Here is a 19595-nt window from a genome sequence, read left to right as displayed (position 1 = left end):
ATGGTAGGGCATGAGCAAAGCCTCCAGACAAACGTTCACGTGTCGAGTTCTGCCTGTGGTTTTTGAGTGAAGTGTAATCAGGTCTTTCTGTACCTCAGTTATTCATTTCTTCAGATGAAGCCTGATTCAGCCTGTCAGGGTGTCTTAACTCACAGAACATGCACCGTTATGCATTAGAAAATCCACGTCAGCACTCTGAAGAGTCGTTGCGTAGCCTCAAGATTAGTGTTTGGTGCTCAATGTTTGGTGTCTGCATCGTAACACGATCCTTTCACCAAACTCTTAATGCTAACCAGTATGTCCAGAACTTTTGAAGCTGTATGTAGATCAGCTTACAAACGTCGAAAGACAAGGAATATTTTCAGTTAGCAGGAGCAACAGTACAGTCTTGGCAACTTTGTCGCGAATGCTTGAGATGCTCGGTGAAAGAGGGGAATCAGCAGAGTCTGCGCTAACCACCTCGATCGCCTGGTCTCTTTCTATGTGATTTTTACGTGTGAGACAAATCGAAGAGTCAAGTGTACTCAAATAATCCTTGCATACTGGAACAGTTAAGGCAGACCACTGAAAATGCTGTTGCTGCTATCCATCAGGCAGAGCCGCTGCGCGTGTCTCACACGGAAAACACTGACGGAAGAGGAAAGTGTTGCACAATGACCACTCTCAGCGAATGCTAACAAACTGGTACTCCAGTACTTCTGTTCCTACGGGATATGTTGATTAAAATACCAGCCTTATGAGAGTTTGTTTTCAGCATTTTTGATACACGAGAAAAAAAAATCATTCCCACTGATGAAGACTAAAGCAGTTGGATTTGTCTAACGTTACTGCAACTGTTTACGTTGTGATCGCAACACAACCTTCCCCAGAAGAGGTGCACGTGCATCTTAATTTGTATATCTGCAACTACGGAAAAAAGAGACCGAAAAACAAAGAGGAATTCTAATTATTTTAGTTCGTTCGACACATTGCAGAAATACATTTTGTGCCCCACAGGTTGTCGGTTTTGTAAATAAATGCATTTCAGTAGAACCCTGTGACAATACGGTGCTACACCTCTTATAGGATCTGGCTCGTAGGTTTGTGGGGGTCGAAGGGACCAGACTACAAAGGCCATCGGTCCTATAAGATCTGATTAAAGCAGTATGTTTCCTGTGTCGTCCTCACATCATACACAAAGCGATTAAATTAAAGTATCGTGACAATTATGCGACACGTAAAAGCCTAATATCCCTGCGACGGCTACGTTAAAATGTACGTATGCGCCTGAAACCTCTGCACATTTACCCGATAATACGTTTCAGAAGTGGAATATAAAAAATTATTGTTAGTCAACAGCGGCCAGATGTGCAACTGCTTATACTGCTCTTAGAATTTCTGAACACCAACTGACACTTTCCGCCAGTAGTTCGTTGTTATGAGGCAAGGTATGAGGAAAGTGGCTACCACTTTTCACTGCACATGTTCTGGCAGTTGATACCATTCGTGAAACAACTGTGAAGTAGCTGCATTATATGTAAGCCGGCCGCTGTGGCCGAGCGTTTCTAGGCGCTTCAGTCCGGAAGCGCGCTGCTCCTACAGTGGCAGATTCGAATCCTGTCTCGGGCATGGTTGTATGTGATGTCTTTAGGTTAGTTAGGTTTAAGTAGTTCTAAGTCTAGGGGACTGATGACCTCACATGGTAAGTCCCATAGTGCTTAGAACCATTTGAATTTGCCATATATGTAAATCTGTATCCGGGAATTAACTTTGCTTTAGCGCAGTGAGTAATAGCTACTGCTTAGCGTTCCGAAGCATTGACACGCGAATGATAAATTACACAGAGTAGTGTTTTTGAAAAAAAGATTGTTATCATTGTGTACAGCAAATGACAAAATCGAAGTTCTTTTAATTCAGCACATGCTTGACCCCCAGTGATACAAAGAAAATAAATAAAGAGCAAGAGATCTACATCATATTTCTAAATCTAGAGTATAACATAAGGTGCTGTAAAATTTGGATTAGAGACGAAAGGAAAAGTTTGGCTTCTTGTATGATTGGGATGCCATCACACGTTGTACTGGAGGACGCTGTCGGCTATCAGGGATTGTAACGTCGGACGAAAGGGGCCCACAGTACAGCTGTCATCGGTGAAAAGCGATACCATTTACAACCGTCTCCTCGGTATATGGCAGCCACCGACCGCACACGTGTACTACTGCTCACCGCACGTGAAAAGGCACAGAGATCAGCGGGAGCGCGCGCGCGCGCGCGCGCACACACACACACACACACACACACACACACACACACACACACACCGTCATGGGAGGTTCGATGAATGGAAAAACGATCACCTGGAATAATTAATCAGGGTACATTCATGAAGATGGTACTTACATCTAAAACCAGAGAAAACAATGCGTCCTTCTTGCCATCGGAGCACCGTACAGGAAAGAGATGGAGGTATCCTCTTGTGAAGGATGTTTACATTCGATTAAATAGCGACGCTGACACGTCTGCTGTTATCTCCCACCGGCTAACGATTCAGGAATCAATTGACCAGTCATTCAGTTTCCCGTCTACAGGAGCATGGTTGGCGAACTTTACTTTCAGCACGACAATGAACCATCTCATCTCTTCCGAAATATCGTATGATGGTTTGAGGCTATTACATGCTCCACGGTCATGAGGGAACTTTAGCCCCCACTCCCAAAAAACTCTCATAACTTGACGTCAAACACCATCGAGTAAGACCTGAGCGACTTGCACCGAGATCCGGCCAGTTCTACGTGTTACGCGCAGAAATGAAATGAAATGATCGTATGGCATTGTTGGCCGGGAGGCCCCAATCGGGGGAGTTCGGTCGCCGTATTGCAAGTCCTTTTTACGTGATGCCATATCGGCGACTTGCGACTCAATGATGATGGACACACAACACCCAGTCCCCTTCCGGGAATCGAACCCGGACCCCCTGCGTGATAAGCGGTAACGCTACCGCTACGCTACGCAGGCGGACTATGAGCAGAAATTGATCATTTATGGATCATGTTGGTTCCCCAACGCTTTTAGTGTCTCGTGCAGCCGGTGGCGCAACGCATCGCCACTGTCATTAGGGGGCACTGGGTGCTACACTGTATCAGGTGTAACGACCTAATTTTACTGCCCATTAGTATACATAATATGGTACGGGTGGGTACCTGAAGAACTGCTGTTCAGATATATCCTACGAGAGTGCGTATACAGATCAGCTACGTTGGCTACGGAAGGAGCGTAGCGAGTAGCGGAAAGATAACATGCAAAAAATGTTCAATGACGACGTGTCAGCACGCAGAGAAGATTTCTCATGGCAATATGGAGATGAATGTGATTTCACAGTGAAATGAACACCCTTAGCTGCTTACAGGCGTTGACATACGTCAACGGGGACAGATGAAAATGTGTGCCCCGACCGGGACTCGAACACGGGATCTCCTGCTTACATGGCAGACGCTCTATCCATCTGAGCCACCGAGGACATGGACGGATACATCGTCTGCCATGTAATCAGGAGAGCCCGGGTTCGAGTCCCGGTCGGGGCACACATTTTCATCTGACCCCGTTGACGTATGTCAACGCCTGTAAGCAACTAAGGGTGCTCATTTCATTGTAATTACATTCTAACGAGCTGCATGGTCAGCGATGGTATATATATATATATATATATATATATATATATATATATATATATATATATATATATATAGTTAAGGCTCACCGGCCACTTGACCATCTTCTTCTTCTGTGCAAATGCACAAACAGTGCCCGAACTCTTACGGGATTCGGCAACGCGCCGCGAGTAATGAGTATAATGGGAGGGGGCACTACGAATGTAGTGCGGGACAATACGCTGAGAATGTGGGTTTCGCCGGAGGCGTGCCAGAGATAAATCCCTGCAGTCGCGCTATCCTCTGTGTCCTCGGTGGCTCAGATGGATAGAGCGTCTGCCATGTAAGCAGGAGATCCCGGGTTCGAGTCCCGGTCGGGGCACACATTTTCATATGTCCCCGTTGACGTATGTCAACGCCTGTAAGCAGCTAAGGGTGTTCATTTCATTGTAATTTCATTCTAATCAGCTACATGGTCATCTTAGTATATATACGAATGTGTTTATTTTGCTATACGGCTTCCGAATATTGGTGAGAGGATGGTATCACATTTGGCTGGAAATACCCTTGAGAAAGAGCGTAACGAGTAGCGGAAAGATGACATGCCAAAAATGTTCAATGACGACGTGTCAGCACGCAGAGAAGATTTCTCATGGCAATATGGAGACGAATGTGATTATTTTGCTTCCGAATATTGCTGAGAGGATGGTATCACATTTGGCTGGAAACACCCTTGATGTGTTATGTTAGTTAAAATTACCAAAAATTTGGAACTTTCGGAAATAATGTTATGTAGATGAGGTATTTGTCTCCTGTGTTCGTGCTCCACTGTTGTTTACATTGTTCTCCCATTTCTGTTCAGCCCTTGCCTTTACACAAGTATCATATTTTGGCGTTCACGGAGCATACTGATTTATCAATGTAACATGTTAAAACAATCGACAACATTCACCGCGCCTCCGTAGCATTTTCTCTGCCCGCCTGACAAAGCCAATCAGAGGGAAGCGTTGCTTTTGCTGTATGTTTTTGAGAGCGTGTTGAAAAGTAATGCCTGAGAGTTTTTTACGATAAAATTATTTATACTATTTTTAAATAAAACAAACGTTATTAACGGTTTTCATCTTTATTCTTCATGTATGCATATTTATTTCTCAGACGATGAACACTTTTCTCCCAATGAGAGACCGGTTTGTTGGTACCATAACTGCAGAATGTTTGACTTTATTGACGGAGCCACACCCTCACCTCTGCTTACACTGCTTCATCAGTATCAAAGTGAAGTCCTCGAAGGTGTTTTTCAGTTTTGCAAAGGGATGAAAATCGGATGGCGGATGATCGATGACAGTGAACCCAAGGCGTCGGATTGTTGCAGATGTCGCAGCGCTCGTTTGTGGCCTGGCATTGTCGTGCTGAAGGAGAGGCTGCGGACGAACGTTTTCTGCGGTTAGAAACTCGATTACAGCACGCTGTTTCTCACGCACTGACATAGTTAAGTGACACGCCGCCATGTTACACGCTGTAATTCGGAGCTCTCTAGCAACAAAGAGGTGCAAATATGTAGTCACGAAGAAAAAAGGCGCAGACTGTTAATAACGTTTTTTGTATTTAAAAATCTTTAAGTACTTTCACACACAAAATTCGGAGCACTATTCACCACGCCCTCCTATTATTATTTGCGTGCTTCCTGTATTATTTTACAAAATTCACGTGCTGGTGTAAGAAACATTTGTAGACACTCTGATCAGCTGTGGTCAGGCTGCGCTTATCAGCGAGTGCCGTAAACGACGCAAAGTCTGACGCCGAGTGTGACGCCATGTTTGGCCTCGGATGAATGATTGCTCGCGCGTCATTACTGAACTGTTGTCGCCACCACTGCGGCCATTAGGATGACCACAACGACGTAAAAGTTTCTAGGACATTTATCCCAGCGCTGAATATTAGAAACGACCACACGAATGTACGCCTTTTCCACAGCGCAAAAATCTTTAACTGAAGGATCTTATAAGTTAATTAGTTCCCAATAACTGTAACATTCCAACGTAAGATTTATGGCAACGTTTAGAACTTTCCAAGTAGTCAGTGAGAGAGCAGCATAAGTGGGAGGCATTGTATCAAACCATGATATTAATAGAGAGACGAAATGCGGAAAAACGGCCGTCGCAGTGACAAAAATAAAAGCAAAAAATCTCCAGAATAATAAAAATAAATTTGTGCCACATGCATATAGACCTAGGGCTACGCTACAGATCAGCCTGTCACCGCAACCTTCAATCCAAGAAACAGCTTCTTGTCATATGACGTTCGTTAGCTTCACCAACTTACAAGTGTCAGCTTTCAACCTAACCTACTCCTCATGCTGAGCTGCAAACCAATCTGTCATCAAATTTTTCGTTCCATGTGTGTAGAAAAAACTATCGAAACTGTGTTGGGGAAAATTTAACGAAACCTCGAATAACCTGCTAAGAACATCAGACGGTTTAAACTGCAACTCTCGAAGCACCTCGTCTCGTTTCTCGCCTCTCATTGACTACCTTATAGCCTAGCTACATGAAACTATGCGTCCTAGAGGAAAAGGGCCCTATCTGGTACTGCGCCTGATCTAGATTTTTAACCTTTGAAATCATAACTACTATCATTCTACAAGTCTTCAAGTGTCTAACGGGAATTTGTACATAACAAGAATAGATATTGATCTATCATTGAATCATATGGGAAATCCAAACCTGCCTCCATTATCGACAAAGTTGCCTATTTTGCCTGACTGGATGTAAGCAAACAACTCAGTTGTTTGGTTGTGTCACTGGATCGTGATCATCCCATGACTCTCGAACTAACACCGTAACATTCATTCTGTCTGTCGGTACACTATCTAGGTCGATAAGCTTCCCACCGTAAATTACCACGGTTTATTTGGTGGCGCTCAGGCACAACACTGACGGGTACATCCGCTGAGGGCGTGATAGCGCTTAGCGGGTGATATCACATCTCGGTACCCGGAAGTAGGCCAGACATCCAGGCTTATCTTGTGTGATAACATGAGTCTCCCAGTGAGATTAACTAAGCCGACATCAAGGTCACTACATATGAAGAATCCCAAACTGAAATCGGCGTCATTTTCTTATACAGGTGAAACAATAACAATAATTTTTTCTAAATATTAGTAACGATGACAAATGACTCAATGTGAATAACATGAGGGCTATTCGGGAAGTAAGGCCGATTGGTTCGGAAATAGAAACCACTGTGAAAATCAATAATGTTTTATTTGCAAGAGTTAGCTACACTGTTCAGCTACTTCTCAACATAGTCGCCGCTCTGGTACCCGTCGTATTATTGTACCACCTTTTCAATACCCTCGTCATAGGAGGCACCCGCCTGTGCTTTCTGCCAGTTCTCTAACCTGATCTACAGTTTGTTGCCTAAGCAAAATGTTGTCTTCATAGCCAGCGGCTCAAGTGAGCAGAGATGAAACATAAGGAGTGCCAGTTACGAGCTGTATTGTGGACGATCAAACACTCCCTTCGAAAACGCTGCAGGAGCATCTTCACTGCCCCTGCAGAGTGTGGCCGAGAGTTATTGTCATGAAGTAGGAAACGTATGGATGTTATGTTATGTGAGTTGCGTGACATCAGGCGAAATCCCTCACCAGACCCTCAAACTTGGCGGGAGACGAAGTGACGTGATCAACAGTCGTACTAGATACACTGCCCAAGACATCTGTGCAAAACTTCATGGAAATTTCACTGTAGTTTCCACTTCGCATCCGATTGGGCCTTACTTTCCGGATAGCCCTCATATACTGAATTAATGCTTAGATTCTTACGATAAACTGAATTAAGCTGTTTGCCTAAAAATGATGTATCCTCGAAACCTACCTTCTACACGCAACGAGCGAAATAGCTCCTCTACCGAGTCTTTCGAGGAAATTCCTCGAAACACAGTTGCACCTCGAAGCTTGTGGGTCCCTAGTGGCTGAATTTCTTTTTACTCTATATTACCCTCATTACACCCTTACCTACATCTGTATTTGCATTTTGTAAGTCATTATACGATGTGTGACGGAGCGTACGAGCTGTCGGTACAAACAAGTGAAAGATCGTCGACACTGGGAATTATACCCGCAATGTAAACTGGTCACTAAGCTTGCTGTCAAGTGGGAACTGTTAAATTTGACCATCAATAAATTTAGAAGATCGTGATTTCTTTGACGCTTAGATTTGCTCAAATTTCCATAGCAAGGAAGAAAGTTTGTAGGGAGCACGCTCTGGAAAAAAATTCAATTTTGGTAACAGCCCTGAGGTTGTGGAGAAACTGTCAGAGAGCCTGCGAGAAGTTCATAAAAAGTCTGGAGAAGCCTGTGAATTTTTCACTCATCCGAGAGGCATTTTCGATAATGCAATAAGTAAGAGTATTGCGTAAGAAAGCCACATATTTGGGCTCCAAGACGTGATCTGATCTACAGTTTTGACTAGAGAGACAATCAATAACAACAAAATTCCGTAAACGTCTAAAATCCTTTATGCAGTCCTCTAAAGGATAAAACGAACAGTAAATATAGCCTTAATAATTACAATATTACCTGCTTACCAAATACAGATGATCCTTACAGGATGATCATAAAAGATATTATTACATGTAAGCGTGTGTGTGTGTGTGTGTGTGTGTGTGTGTGTGTGTGTGTGTGTGTGTGTGTGCGCGCACCATTAGATCTACTGTAAATACGCAAATAAAGTCACAGAAGCACTTGAAAACATAGATCTCAAACTTGTTATGTCCAGTAGAGTCCCGATTATCCGATCTTCGTTTATCCGACCTTCTGTGTTATCCGACCCTTTCACCGCGCCGGCCGTGCGTCAGCTGACGACAGGTCAGTGGCTAACGTGTTGTTTGTTGATACTCAGTTCATTGTCGCCGTCTGCTACTCCTCACTCCTCAGTGCCAACTTAGGTCTGTAGTGGAGTGGGGACGTGTTGCACTTTGTTTATTGTAAAAATTTGTGGTGATGGCTTCAAAACGGAAAAAGGTGGTCGTTTCAGTGGAAGAAAAAATTAAAGCTTTAAAAAGAACAGACAATGGTGAAACTTCATTAAAAGAGGCGCAAGATTATAACGTTGGGAAAACAACAATTGGAGACTGGAAAAGGAACCACAATGAAATTCAGAAGTGGTGTTCTCAGCGAGCAACCTCGGCTGTTTTGGAAGATCGGAAAACCATGAAAAAATGTGATCATGAAAAAGTAAGTGAAGCTTTGTTCCTATGGTTTACTCAACATAGAGATAAAGGTGTGCCCATGTCGGGACCTATTTTGCAGGAAAATAGCCTTAAAGTTTCGTAACGAACTAATCGACGGTTAACCTGATTTCACAGTTGGCTCGATAATGGAAGAAAAGATACAGAATTCGGCAACTTAATGTCTGTGGTGAAAAGCTTTCAGCAAATTTTGAAGCTGTTCAGTTGTTTAGGCCTTAGAAACTGCTTTAAAATACGTAGAGCAACTGGAGGAAACATCTTCTACCGAGGTATTACTTCTTAAGAGACTGCGCGATTTAGCGGCGAAAAAACGGCAAACAGCAGGTAAAGAAAAGAAAATTACTAACTTCTTCATACAGTAAATATCTATTCAGTCTAATTTGATTTGTATTGTATTAAATGTTTAATTTATTTGGCCTACTTTAGTTTAATTTTGTGTTTTTTTGTATTATTTACCGTGTTACCCGACCTTCCCGCTTATCCGGCCTTGCCGCGGCCGGTTCAGGTCGGATAATCGAGACTCTACTGTTGTTGTTGGCATAGCTCAAGAGATGAATGAGAAACACCGGTAGTTAATAATGAAAATGATGACATTCTAGTTGTAATGCTACATGGTGTCTATAAAGCCACTCGAAGTATGAACACAGGAAAGATTCCCTAAAATGACTGTTCCGATAAAAAAAGACACTAAAACTGGATGGAAAGAACTTACGCAATTGTTTACAGGGTACCAGATCAGTTGCTTATAACTACAATAGTTTTGTCATAATTGTACATCACAAAAAGAAAGTACACGAGAGATAAAAAAACTGTAAACCTATTGGCCTTCCGATACCATACTATGCGTACGATACTGCAGTCCCTGTGCTGTTAAGAAGAACTAAGGAACATCACATCGTTCTTCTTAATAACACTGGCACTGCAGTATCGTATTTATCAGTCGATACCAAGGAGCGATTTTCAATTAAAATCTTCTCCCCTGTACGGAAATTACATTGTGTGTGTCCGAGTACAGGTTGTGGGGCACGAACGGCAACGTATACAGGTGTAGGTCTATCCGTGGGTCGTACACGGATAGCCAAAGTGATTAAGGTGACCGCTCTGTGCGATAGTTCTCGCACTCATCTGTCCTTGCCATGGAATGAGATCAGCGATAAACCTGACATCAAAACTGCGGACCGCCAAGTAGGCGAAGTGAAGAAATTTGCTACCTTGGATGAAGAACAAGGCAACTATATATAAAGAGGGATAGCACAGGCAAAATAAGTCTAAAAGCACCTATCACTGAGAGTAATTTGACGAAGAGGTTTATGAGAATGTACGTCTGGAGCCCAGCGTTGTATCAGAGTGAATCATGGACTATACGAAAGCTGGAAAATAAGAGAATCGGAGCGTTTGAGACTTGATGCTTTATTGCAATGATGAAAATTGTGTGGACTGATAAGAAATGAAAAGGTTGTCAGCAGAATCGTCAAGGATTGGAACCTCTGGAAGACGTTGACAAGAAGAAGGAACAGCATATAGGAGATGTGTTAAGGCGTCATGGAATAACTTCTATGATAGAGGGTAAAAACTATATGAGAAGACAAGGATTGAAATATACCTAACAAAGAAACAGCGCAAAAGAAATAGAGGATAAAATTTTAGAAACCCCATTGTCTGCCACTGGGACACGTAAGCTTTGAAATTTGTGGTAAGTTCCTGTGGGACCAAACCGCTCAGGTCAACGGTCCCTAGGCTTACACACTACTTAATCTAACTCAAACTAACTTACGCAAAGGACAACACACAGACCCATGCCAGAGGGAGGACTCAAACCTACGACGGGGGGAAACCGCGCGAACCGTGGCAAGGCTGCTAAGACCGCACGACTACCCCCCGCTGCACATGAGTTTGATATTTGTCTCAAAGGTGCCTATGCTCTTCCTCTGTAACGATGCAAAGCCATGGCGCCCTGCAACGTTACCCTCGGGCTCGACTACGTTTCAAAAAGCAAGATGTCGCCACATGCGAAAAAAAAGAAAAAAAACACCAGATCTCAGAAGTGGATTAACGATGTTTGACACCAAAATTCAACGCAGTTCTTCCAAAAGTCGTGGACGAGTCATGCGATGGGAAGGTCCTCAAAGCCCCTCTTACCCATAAAAGACCTCAGGGGATGGCATAAAGGTCGTCAATGAAATCTCCCCTATCTTTGGGACGTTGATTCCCCCACATTTCGCGGCCGATAACGGCAGTTTGCTGTTCTATGATCAGAGGAAGATATTTTTGACAATCTTTGATACTGCTGACATCTTCCTGGCGCTTCAACCCTCCTCGAAGGACATCATGAGCTAGCAACCCCATTGAATGTGATCTCATTCCTTTAGTGTGAGTGCAACAGCAATTTTTGCTCTGGTGTTCAGGATGGAACCATTGGCACCGTTCAAAACCATTCGACGAATAATGAACGTGCTACTTAGGGTTGCTATGCTTTTTCAGTGATCCAGTGTCACGCCGTCCTGTGGCGTGATCTCAGAGGGCTGTGACATTGATACATACACGAATAAAACGGCAAAGGGTCCCTCTAAAGCCCCCCACTTGGTCAGTAACGTCGTTTGCAGTATCCCACATTTATTGAGTTTTAAAAATGTGTCTTTACAGAGAAAACCTCCGAAAACAGTGCTAGGCGTCTGCTGGAAGGCAACTGGTACCGGAGGTGTATCAAGTGGTAGCCTACCTGCATGTTCAAATAGTTCAAATGGCTCTGAGCACTATGGGACTTAACTTCTGAAGTCATCAGTCCCCTAGAACTTAGAACTACTTAAACCTAACTAACCTAAGGACATCACACACACCCATGCCCGAGGCAGGATTCGAACCTGCGATCGTAGCGGTCGCGCGGTTCCCGACAGTAGCGCCTAGAACCGCTCGGCCACCTCGGCCGGCTACATGCATGTGTGTAGCACTATTCCGAAAGTTTTCTCTGCAAAGGCACAGTTTTAAAGTTCTCAATACACAGGGGCGGGTGCCATTGAGATTATTGCCGATTTGGGGGGCCTTAGAGGTACCCTTTGCTGTTTTATTCACGATTGTGGCAATGTCGCACCCTCTGTGATCATGCACAGGAGGGCGTGACACAGTAGCAATGAAAAATCAGAAGGTCCCTTTGCTACTTCGGATCATGTCCCGAGTTTCTTCGAGTATTTTGAACGATTGCTAGTGGTTCCACCCTCTACACTACAGCCAAAATAGCGGTAACATTGCGCTCCAAAGGGATGAGATCACGTTCAGTGGGGTTCCTAGCCCACGATATCCATCGAGAAGGTTTGAAAGTAAGGAAAACATCGGCAGTATCAAAGATGGTCAAGAACGTCTTCATGTTGCTAATCACACTGCAGACTGTCCTTTTCGACCGCAAAATGCTGGGGATCAACGCCCCACGGAAAGCGGTGGTTTCACTGACGCCCTTTAAGTCGCCCCCGGAGGCCTTTTTGTGTCGGTTCTGAGTCGCGCTGTATCTGAAACATTTTTTCCCTCGGTCACTCATAAGAAAACTGATTGATTTTAACTCTGAGGTTCGCGGTTTTGATCTCCATGCAAAGGCGTCAAATGAAGGGGTTAAATGTGGTAAGGCGGGCTGTGACGACTTCCCCATCATGTGACACGTTCACGGCAACGTTGGGCATAATTGTGGTGATTTGATGCCAATGGGACATCATGAATATATACGTCACGTGAACTTCTAAGCTCCGGCCTTTCTTTCGCATGTGTCAACACCTTCCTTTTTGATGAGCCCAAGGGTGACGTAGCAGGGTCCACTCTTTTGCACCATTTATGACGGTACGTCACATAAATATTGACATTTTTTATCGGTTGTAAACCGCAGAAATTATTTTATGAATATAATTAGTTTAAAAGATATAGTTAATGTTCTTGAAACAATTGATATGCAGCGATAATTTAAGAGTAGCATCTTTATTTAATGTCTATGAAAATAAAAAAGGATCGATAGAGACACGATTATACGGACGAGGAGGAAGGACATATTTTATGGTACACGCACTGTTTTGTTTCGCTATACATAAGGCAGTCATTGAGCGGCTACACATATTTTATGTAAGTTATTCAGTATTTCACTAAAATAAACTTATTATTATTATTATCAAAAAATTAATTTCCTTGTAATAGTTGTCACCTAAAATGCTCGCAGTGGCTAGTTATTTTTAATAAGTATTTTTTCAGTAATTTGCGCTGCGGGAGGCTCATCTACCGATGCAGCCTCTGGTCGGCCATTACGCACCGAAGTATTAATTTATTTTTCAGTGTTAACATTAACTGTAAATGCGAGAGATTTCGTTGTAAGAACCTTTTTAAATTGCAACAGATAATTAATTTACGTTAAAGTTCATTTTTTAAATTATACAGATTCCATGAGTTCAGTAAGTTTTATCTTGGCCGCTCCACGGCAACAAATCGAAATTCTCTCGAGCCTTGCTTTGCGATCACTAAATAGAAATTAACAAAATTACATTCAATTCAGTTAACGGCAACCATATTTTAGTCATCACGTTCAAAATCTAAAGTTGGTACATGAATGACAGCGGCCCTTCAAGAACCCCTTTCATATTTACTTATGCACGTAAGTAAACGTGATAAGAAAAGACAATATCCCTGAGAGAAGGAATCATGCACTAACAAAAGAAAAATTCATGCTGATAAATTAAAAATAAAAATATATAAAATATATATGTAATTTTTTTGTATATAACGTAACAATTGGCACCGACGTCACACATTACAGAGGAAGGCCGTAGGTACATTTGAGCCAAATTTTAAACTTATGTGTCGCAATGGGAGACAATTACGGGGTTTCGAAAATGTTATCCTCTAATTCTTTTGCGCAGAGTAATTGTGGACATTAGGTGAAAGTGCTACCCTGGCGCAGATAGGATGCACAGGAGAGGAATGGAATGCATGGCGGATCGCAACAAACTAGTCAGAAGACGGAGGACCAGAAGAAACGAAATTACAGAGCAGAGGAGAGAGAAGAAGGTATACGTGTTAATAGGACATACCTGAAACTCCTTCGTTTTGTGGGTGACGTTGTACTGTTTTCAAATCAAGTTCACAACGAATTCAAGAGCTTCAGAGAACAAGTTAGAAAGTAAGCTTGAAACTCTATTATGATGAGATTAAGACAACGTATAATAAATTAAACAAATTATGAACTCTATTACAGGATGAGCTCATTTATTTTGTAGTTGGGGAAAATGAAGAAAAGAACTGGAGGAGTAATACAGAAATATGGAGAAAGGTAAAAACGGGGTTGAGTATTCTTGATAAGATAATAAGGTTTTAAAAACTAAGCGTCTGGTAGATCTGAAAAGAAAAGTTTAGAATAGGTATGCATAACCAATTTTGCCTTACGACAATGAAACGTCGACTTATAACCAATTTTGCATTACAGCAATTAGACGTCGACTTTTAACACGAAACTATTAAAAAAACTGAGTAATTATCACTAAGCAAGGGGGATTTGAATGTTGGGATTTACTAGTGAAGACAGGGAAACAGATAGATCAAACGGCTATCTGGAGTGAAAGACGTAATGGTGGCTGTAATGGAAATGAAATGGAGGTGGATGCGACATGCAACCAGGCGAATGGATAAACTAAGGGACTATTTACTGGATTCCATGAGGTAAGAAATGGCAAAGACGAAGATCTAATTGTAGTTGGATAAATGACATAGAAAACTTGTAGGGTAATAGGTGTATTTAAAAAAAAATTATACATGTTGTATGAAACTGACTGAGGTCAGAGACTGCATTAAAAATTGGCCAGACAATTTTTACTGTTTCAGTCACTTTTTACTAATATTGATTAGCAAGATGCAGTTCGGCTGCATGCTGCCATTATTAGATGCATTACAGTTAAATGCACATTTCATCCCATGTGTGATGAGCATTATTTGCTAGCTGAGCCAGTGAGGTTATGTAGCGAAATGTAACTGTGTATAGAAAGACTCATTTATTTTAGTTGTATGTTTAAAACAGTTCATTAATGTCGTTATTAGCATTTCTTCTAGAAATTTGTCTCGCGCTCAGAGGAGAGCAATAAACACAGTCTCATTAGTTAACATTTTCACATCCAGATGTTGACTCTTAACTGCTAAGATAAACTTATTGCAAGTGCTAAGGTAGTACAATGAATGAAAATACACCCATTTTTATACAGGATGATTCAGCTGCCCCTACCGCTGTCGTTTTATGCAACCCACAATGTTAAGCTGGCGTTCATAACCCATACGCGAGACTTTCCTATTCTCTCGCTAGCTAAGCGCAAATTATAAGTCCAACAGAAAAAAATGAGCAGGACGTTTCTGTAGAAAACTTAATGTAGCTAAATTTTGTATAGTCATAAATTGGTCTTCTTTTCCTCGTTACATCATGTAGCTTTCCCATTTCGAAATAATGCTCTTAGTTTGATCTTAATTTGTATTCAACATTTTTTTATTTTTAGGTCCCAATATTTCCCTTATAATTCTTGTTCAAGAAAAACGTACAAAAGTGACGTTCAAACGCAGTTCCACCCATCGCTCGTCCCCCACCAGTCAGCAATTCTAGTATGTTGTTCGTGGCACTCCCTCGTACCACTGTACAAAAATTTCTAGCTACACGAACCGTTTGCAATATTCGATCTCTTTTGCTCTCAATTGATTGTGCTATTACGTCACCCACATAGACGGTTGTTCCGTTAACAGTATTAATTTCAATCTGCCTGTGAAAGCAATGAACGAAAAACGCCTTTCGTAAATGTTACGCTAATATTAATTAGGCAGACAATTCGATCCAAACTTAACCCTTTCAATCACAGTAGTTTCGTAGCCAGAAGGACTGATGAACACAACGAAGTAATGATTTATTTTATGCTGTCAAAACTCACAAAACTATTTGGTAAGATTTACACAAACTCAGTTTTACAACTTGTAAGTGCTCGAGTACGACGGTGGCGTAAGAAGACCAAGACAGGTCGGATGTGGGAAATAATTCGTGTAGCCGCAAATATTTGTACAGTGGTAGGAGGGAATTCCATGAACAACATACTAGAAAGCTTGATCGATGGGGCTGAATGTCGCACAGAGGTGCGTTTGAAGATCACTTTTGTATGTTTTTCTTGAATAATTTGAAATCTACGGGCTCTAGGGAAAACGATCCTGCGCTGAGTGTGGTGCAGGGGTGCGTTAGAAGATCACTTTTGTATGTGTCTCTTGAACAATTCAGAAACTACGGCCTCTAGGGAAAACATTTGCCGGAACAGAATCTAATTATACTAAATTTCCTACAAAATGGTCGTGTTCATTTCATCTGTAGGACTTATATTTTTGGCGTAGCAAGCGAGAGATTACGAAAATTTCGCGTGTGATTTACGAATGCCATATATAACATTCCGGGTTGCACAAAATTACAGCGGTAGAGGCAGTTGAATTACCCTCTGTAAACATATTTACATAATGACACAAATTAAATTGTCTAATTAGTTCGTATTTCTTGTTTGTTCAGTAATGTTTAGAAAATTTTCCAGTTATTTCATTATACTAATAAAACAAGCATTCCACACTAGATAAATTTTTTAAGAAATTTGCATTGCTTCTTTTTAGCTTACAATTTAACAATCTGTTAGCATGCAGTGAGCAAGGAATGAAAATCGTGCCACGAGCGATAATTTCTAGTTCTTCATAGCCTCACTGGCATACACAGAAATTAATTCTCTTCGCACTTCAAATTAATACACGTGTAACTGTAATGCACCTGATGAAGGCAGCATGTGCCAAAGAAACACCGAATTGATATATATAAGTAAAAAGTACCTAGCCGGCCGAAGTGGCCGTGCGGTTAAAGGCGCTGCAGTCTGGAACCGCAAGACCGCTACGGTCGCAGGTTCGATTCCTGCCTCGGGCATGGATGTTTGTGATGTCCTTAGGTTAGTTAGGTTTAACTAGTTCTAAGTTCTAGGGGACTAATGACCTCAGATATTAAGTCCCATAGTGCTCAGAGCCATTTTTTAAAAAGTACCTGAAGCAGTAAAAATTATTTCATAACATGGGTACGTATTATGGAACATCGTAATACCGTATTTGGTGAAGTCTAGGGGACGCCTTTATCCATCAGTGTACGTTATAAGGGTACTCATGATGATGATGAAATTAGTGCCATGTCGGTAGCCCAGATGCACCTTCACACTGCATGTTCACCAAATAGCAGACACTAGACTCATCATCCTCTGCTGCCTCTTTCAGGCAGTCGTGCCCTACATAGTCTTCTGCAGCTGTCCTTGTAGCTTTATCTTAACGGCGGAATTAAGGGGGTTTTGGCACACACGTGTTTATCGACGAGAGATACCGGGCCCACTGATTTCGGCAGCTACCAGCGCGTTTATGCAGGATTCGACCAGTGGAACAGCGTATTAGGCAAATTCTCGAGCTCAGTATGAGCATATTATTGTCCTTCTCTACACAATGTCTCTGAGAAGAATATCACGCTGCTGTCCCAAACAAGTTGAGAAGTAAATTAATGCAGCGCAACAGAACAATTTGAGATCTTTGATCAGTAAACGGAACACGTTAAAAATCAAACTACAAAAACTACCGAGATTAAAGTTCTTCGCTGTTCATTCGAAACAACAATTAATGACTCAAAAAGAACCCAAAAAAACTGAAAAACTGATTTCAAGAAAAACGGGTATTATTTACCGAAAAGTTCACCAAGTCTTACAATAACAAGATTCTTTGGTACGAATCTTTCCATTAATGACCTACATCTGCGCACAGAAACTAAGAAATTCGTTTACTAGGAGAGCAGCATCCTTTCAACATATTTTATGTAAGAATCGTGGTCGGTTTCACGCTCATACAAGAGCATTTTCGAGTGACATCAGTACGTGTTCAATCATGTGAACAACGTAATGTTAGAAAAGGATATTTATGATATCCTCGTGTCTTTTCAGGAAACAATACTGACGTCCACTAAATCTCTGGAAGTCATAAGCAGGGTTTACAGGCCGTTTCATTCTCTCAGATACTAGTATAATGTCTTAACTGGTTCACAGTATCGCTCTATATACTAGCACAAAATTTGTAAAACTTTTTCTGGATGCAAGTACCACCAAACTGCAATTTCTCTTGCAAGTTTTAATAGTTTAATGCGACCTGGAAAATAAAACTGAAAACTGTTGCTCATGATCTACGTCGTTACGCTCCCAACATCGCATTATTTAATCATCTTGTGGTGCAGCTCTCTTGTCTCCGTGCTTGCCTTATGCCTTATGCAAGACACCTTTTTCTTTTGTTTCACCCATACATGTTCCAGCACTTTTGTGCTACCGTCAGTGAGTTCTATTTTTTATTTTTAACTGTAAATTTGTTGTTAACATATTAACATTTGTGTTGTTTACAATATTATGTAAAAGTTGCATTTATAACTTAATTGGCGAAAAGTGGGTGTGAGCATAAATAACATACCTTACATGATGTTACTGTCCATTTATTTTGGTAGCTGTTCTGCTACACAACATACAACTTGTCATCTGCGAACAGCAAAACGTAATTTCTTTTCTGTTTGTTATGCATTTACGGACGGAAATAAGACCGTATCACGTTTTCTTTCTGTAACTTACAGTTTTGAAGTTGTGGTGCGTTCTCCTGTGTTGTTGGCGAAGTAAATAGACTTACTTCTTTGCCTGTGTTCGCGTGGCAATGCACTTTTTCCTATTACTCAAAACATAGGCGGAGTTTTCGCTGCCGTTACGTGTTGTTGTGGCTGTGTGGCGTTCATTTGTTTCGTAGATACTAAATATACTAGATATACTAAATATACTAAAGAAACAAGGATCCAACATAGCATACAGAACCAACAACACAATACAGAGCAGACTCTGAAGAAATACCACCAACACTGACAAATAAAGCCATTTCGGCATCTACCAACTTACTTGCAACTGCTGTCAATCTGTATATGTGGGCCAAACATGCAGGACCTTCAGAACCAGATATAATGAACACCTCAGAGCACTGAAAAGCAATAGCACACACTCAACATTTGCAGACCACCTGGTAGCACACAACCACCACCCAACAAACATTGAAACTGACCTTCACATCCTAAAAACTAGCAGCAGGCTACACCAAAAATTAACTATAGAAGAAAACTACCACATCCAAAAATTAATAGCCCAAGGAAAGAAAGTACTCAATGAATACACATCACTGTGCAACAAAACCCTCTTCGCCACAATAGAAGAACTATACAATTAACACCCCCCCCCCCCCCCACACACACACAAAACCTCTCTCTCTCTCTCTCTCTCTCTCTCTCTCTCTCTTTCTTTCCGTCTCTCTCTCACTGCCTCAGTACTCAACACACACATCACACACACATAAACCCATACAAACCACACACCACCAACCCAAATACAATTCAAACTCGCGCGCCTCACCCAGCAGAACACTCTACGAAACAAATGAACGCCACACAGCCAAAACAACACGTAATGGCAGCGAAAACTCCGCCTATGTTTTGAGTAATCGGAAAAAGTGCATTGCCACGCGAACACAGGCAAAGAAGTAAGTCTATTTACTTCGCCAACAACACAGGAGAACGCACCACAACTTCAAAACTGTAAGTTACAGAAAGAAAACGTGATACAGTCTTATTTCCGTCCGTAAATGCATAACAAACAG

General features: G+C 41.8%; 1 protein-coding gene and 1 non-coding gene across 3 annotated transcripts in view; one reads left to right on the top strand and one right to left on the bottom strand.

Moving 5' to 3' along the window:
• The window catches only part of LOC124802873 (ATP-binding cassette sub-family G member 1-like), a 354399-nt gene that overhangs the window by 124536 nt on the left and 210268 nt on the right, over nt 1–19595 (bottom strand). The window lies entirely within an intron of this gene.
• Trnat-ugu lies at nt 3935–4008 on the top strand. The gene has a single exon. It is a non-coding gene; the product is annotated as a tRNA-Thr (tRNA).

The sequence above is a fragment of the Schistocerca piceifrons genome, chromosome 6, assembly GCF_021461385.2.
Source record: "Schistocerca piceifrons isolate TAMUIC-IGC-003096 chromosome 6, iqSchPice1.1, whole genome shotgun sequence".
In the NCBI taxonomy this organism is placed as follows: Eukaryota; Metazoa; Arthropoda; class Insecta; order Orthoptera; family Acrididae; genus Schistocerca; species Schistocerca piceifrons.
This window is presented reverse-complemented; position numbering and strand designations above follow the sequence as displayed.